Source organism: Drosophila obscura, unplaced genomic scaffold (assembly GCF_018151105.1).
Source record: "Drosophila obscura isolate BZ-5 IFL unplaced genomic scaffold, ASM1815110v1 contig_58, whole genome shotgun sequence".
Classification (NCBI taxonomy): domain Eukaryota; kingdom Metazoa; phylum Arthropoda; class Insecta; order Diptera; family Drosophilidae; genus Drosophila; species Drosophila obscura.
In genome coordinates, this window is record NW_024542848.1 from 2096235 (window position 1) to 2101362 (window position 5128).

General features: G+C 38.0%; 1 long non-coding RNA gene across 1 annotated transcript; it reads left to right on the top strand.

Moving 5' to 3' along the window:
- The first annotated feature begins 2691 nt into the window (after nt 1-2691).
- Nucleotides 2692-3398, top strand: LOC121404971. The gene is made up of 2 exons (XR_005968297.1): nt 2692-2750; nt 2816-3398. It is a non-coding gene; the product is annotated as an uncharacterized LOC121404971 (long non-coding RNA).
- Nucleotides 3399-5128: the final 1730 nt, after the last annotated feature.

A 5128-nucleotide genomic window follows, 5' to 3' on the forward strand; every position in this document is an offset into this window, starting at 1 on the left:
ATCCAGCGAGTTGATTAAATACACCCATAAACACACACCTAAAACGATTCGAATCTTACTTTCCCCAAAAGGTTGTTCAATTGGTGATTAACCCTCGTCCAAATAATTTAACATTATACATGTTAGGTTAATAAAATAAGCATTTTAGTAAATCACTATCCAATCCGCTGACTGAATTTTCACTTAACGATTCTGCGCTCAATCCGCTGCAGTCCGAGGTGGCCACCTAGGCCGATTCAGACTTTCGAAGTTAATACAGTAACTCCACCTTTTTTAAGCCGAATTCGGAGCAAGATATTTAATATTAATTATATTGAAAGCATTCTGTTTTTCTTTAATTAAGCATAACAAAAAATAGGTCATTGTAGTAAAACTTCCTTTACGTCAAACATGTGCATACTTTTTGTGCAAATTGTGAAAACATTTGTAGTCATTTGTAGTTCTACCACGTGGCATCGATTCAAAATGCCAAAACATAACTAAAAAACCATTTCTACACATTATTGCTATTGCATTTATGTCAAAAACTCTTGTTCGGCTAAGTGCAGACCCATGGCATCACATATGGAAGCATATCGATCATTATACCAAAAACTGGTAATTGTAATGAACTAAATTAGCAGTAGTTTGAGAAGACAATCACAAAAACCACATACATACGTATCATCTGAACGCGACACCGAGAAGCCTGCGCTGAAAGGTTTGTATTCTAATATGTTGCCTCCGTAGTTCTTCGATGGCCAACAGTCTCGGTAGAATTTTAATTAAGCTTACCGTAAAATTCAGATGTCTTTTTTTTTAACAGCTGATTGCTGCCATGCACGGAGAGTTGCCAAGTACATTGTTTTGTTTATGGGATGTTTTTTTGCTTTGAAATTATAAAAGTACAGCTATGAAAATGATAAAATTTTGATATGATGAAATCAATAAAACTGCAAAATGAACCCTATTCGAATTGAATCTTGAAAGGTGTCAACCCTAGCCTTAGTTCGAATTTGGTTTGTGACAATGCTAAGAAAAATTAAATCGCTCGGAGTTCTGTGGCACGGCAAAAATTTTGAAGCGGAAATCCTCTGCGCGGATTCCCATTTCACTAGTGATTTCTGTGGTACCCCTGATAATATAGTAATAAACCCCGTCACGTAGCATACAGACCGTTCCTGTTCCGAAGATTTTTTCATTCAGTCTAAAATATTTTCCACATGGTGCCGAAACCCGGGAAAGTGGCAACTGTCGGTATTCTATTCTATTCTACTTTAAAATACCTTACTGGCGTGTACTAGCGAATTACGCATAAAAATTGTTCAGCGAGGCGAACAACATAAACAGCGATCAAAAAACTTAATTCAATAAAAAATCAGCGAAAACCAATATTACAGCGATGGATCCCACCTACCGATCATCTTGCCGAACACAGCTTAAAAATTTGTGCATCCAAATTGACAAATACCTAGTGAGCGATTCCACAAACGATGAAAATTTGAGCATATTCTTACATCGACTAAAAAACGCTCATAATAAATTTAAAAAAGGCTGACGAGCTAGCTTTAAGCGGGCCCGTACAAGAATCACAGAAAGAGAGATTATGAAATAATGCTTGAATACGACGAGAAATCCGTAAGTACAGTTGCCAAGTGGAATTCTTGATAAAACGTTTAGCGGAATCTCTCAAAAGTGAGAGGCAGTCAGAGATAAAAAAAGAGCACATAACACGTGATCCGAAGAAAGCCACGTGCAAGTTGCTAAGCATAAGCGAATCGATTTACGATAGTTCGATGGAGCTTTAGAAAATTGACTACCCAGTTCAAGTTCAATTTCACTATTTGAATGATGCCCTTACTAATGCGGCAGCAGCGCCTATGTCTGGAGTTATTCTAACTGAGTCTTGTTATAAAGATACTATTAGTTTGTTGCTTGAAGAATATGGAGACAAGGAGAAAATTACAGAGAAGTATAATCAGATACTTCTTACTTTAAAGAGGGTAAAGTCAGCGGACGATGTACAAAGGCTACGGCAATTATACAACGAAGCTAGAGCGTCCATCCGTACATTAATAGCATTAGGGGTTCAAAGTATTTTTTTTAAGGTTTTTTCAGAGGTAGCGCTTCTTTTTATACCGTACTCAAAAAAGAGTTAAGGGGTATATTAGATTTGTGGAAAAAGTGGATGTGTGTAACGCAGAGAAAGAAACGTTTCCGACCCCATAAAGTATATATATTCTTGATCAGCATCAATAGTCACGTCGATATAGCCATGTCTGTCTGTCTGTCTCGATGAGCGCCTAGATCTCAGAGACTATAAGAGCTAGAGATACCAAATTTGGTTTCCACACTCATGTGATATCACACTGCTACAAGTGTATTTCAAAATTTCACCCCGCCCCCTTCCGCCCACACAAAGGACGAAAATCTGTGGTATGCACAATTTTAAAGATACAAAGATAAACTAAAGATATACTAAAAACGCAGTATCGTAGAGAATGCCCATATCTACCAGATTGCCGAATCTGAATCAGATTGGATCATAATTATAGCCAGAACGAAGAAATTAATTTTCAGTTGCTCCAGAAACTTTGGAGCTCAAATTCGTTAACCAAACTTAAAAAATCATCAACATCGTCAATAAAATAATTCTACGGTATTAATATTTTGCTAGAGGTCTTAAGGGCGTCAAACAGCTTAAAATCGATCCTAGTCTTATTTTATAATGTCAACTTTTCACGTTCCAAATATCATACATATGTTTTTCTGTAAGCTATTAATCAGTTTTAATTTGAATCTTACTTTCATATTTCATAATATATTTAAATTTCAGCTTTACAAACCTTGTTTCAAGATCAACTTTGAATTCCTGACGAAAAGGAAATGCAAAAACTATCTAACCATGAAAGAAGAAACAAAAAATAATAAAGATTAAAGATCTCTGAAACATTTACTAAAATTTTTGCTTTTTTTTCTTAGGCTTACTTAAAGCGTGTCTAGCGCAAATCACTCTGTGCTACATTGGTTGTGTACTTTTTACGAGAGCAATGTTATGTTGTACCAGTTAACACGAGTTGCAGTGCATCACTCCAGCTTAGAGGCAAGCGATATCCGAGCTAGCGGATGCGCAGCCGGCAGCTGTGAAGAGGAGAAATCCGATCCTCAACATGCGCGCGACTTATGTATCCAGATGTATTTAAGCGAGCGTAATTATTACCGTAACTCCTCCCCCCTTAGTGAGAAGTGTGGCCATAATGTATAAATTGTCGAGACTTATACAGCGGTTACTAGGGATCGACTATAGAATTGGGCCAAAATTAAAAAATATAATTTTAATTTCTGTATCGTAATATTAATTTTTTTGATTACAATATGTGTGTATATTTAAAAGTAAAATTATGATATTTTTGTCTGTACTAAGATTATTTATTTATTTATTAATAGACAGTGAGGTTAAAGTTACAAACTAATAGCTAGGTATAGTACTAAATAGCGCTGGTTGCTGTGAGCTTCGGTTATGGTATTTTAATTTACCATTCTATTTCAGTTGCTGGCCGAGTTCCTAGTTTTCCAAATAAAGTCTTGCGAATTATAAATAACTTGTAATTCAGGACCCTGGACAGACTGACGCCTATCCCAGCCTGAGATAGGTCCTTACAATACAGTAATGCTACCCTTTTTAAGCCAAATTCGGAGCAAGATATTTAATATTAATTATATTGAAAGCATTCTGTTTTTCTTTAATTAAGCATTACAAAAAATAGCTCATTGTAGTAAAACTTCCTTTACGTCAAACGTGTGCATACTTTTTGTGCAAATTGTAAAAACATGTGAGGTCATTTGTAGTTCTACTAGGTGGCATCGCTTCAAAATGCCAAAACAGAACTAACAAACCATTTCTACACATTATTGCCATTGCATTTATGTCAAAAACCCCTGTTCGGCTAAGTGCAGACCCATGGCAGCACAAATATAAGCAAAGCGATCATTCATTGTAATGAACTAAATTAGCAGTAGTTATAGAAGACAATCACAAAAGACAATCTGAACGCGAAAACGAGCCCGATGCGCATCTGAGAAGCCTGCGCTGCCTCCGTAGTTCTTCGATGGCCAACAGTCTCGGTAAAAGCATTTTAATTAAGTTTACCGTAAAATTCAGATGTCTTTTTTTTTAACAGCTGATTGCTGTCATGCACGGAGAGTTGCCAGACAACTGCTAGAGTTGCCGAGTACATTGTTTTGTTTGACTCGCACGATAAGGGGTGTTTTTTTGCTTTGAAATTATAAAAGTACGGCTTTGAAAAATCAATTATTTTATAACATAATAGAAAACAATAAAAACCAATTGTATTGATATGATAAAACGGTGAGAATATTTGAAAGATGTTAAACACAGATTCTCACTGCCACTATTTACCATCCATGAAAAAACAGCTGATGCATTCTGTTCAGAGTGAGGACGGCGCTGGCGGGGCAACAGCTCTGTGGGCATTCCAGCCACACCACTGTTAGCAATCCAGCTACGCAAGCTGTTGCCCTCGCTCTCACGCTTATGAGCGTTTTTCCCCCCGGTGACGCGCTCTCGCGCGCTCAGACTTACCACACTTACGCTCCCGCCCACGCTCACGCACCCGCTCCCGCAGCCGACAGCCGTCGGCAGCTGTCTTCGAGGGGAAAATAATGCGCTTTTTCACCCCAAGCAAAACGGCCGGTCTATTTGCACCTATTGTTATAGCTAAGTGACTAAAACTACGAATAATTCTGTACATATTGACGAAATTGGACCACTGCCTATCGTCTTTATTTTGGGAATTGATCCTGGGACTTCGCAACGCCTCTCCGCTCAAACATTGGTCCTTCGAGCCGGATATACTTCACCTTCCCCAACCATATCCAGCATTCGAGCACGGCATCGCCTTCACCACCAGGATCCTAAGATAAGTACGATTTTCGTGTGCCACAAATCCCTTTCATTCGCGATTTGTGTTCCCAATTTCCGAAAAGTCCGAGCTCCACGATATAGGCACATGTATATATTCTTATATATATACTTATTTCCTCATTCTGTGGCATCCGTTATCCGTGTCTCTTCTTTTTTCGACACCGCCATATTATCGGCGATTCCGGCCGTTCTCCCGTCATTCAC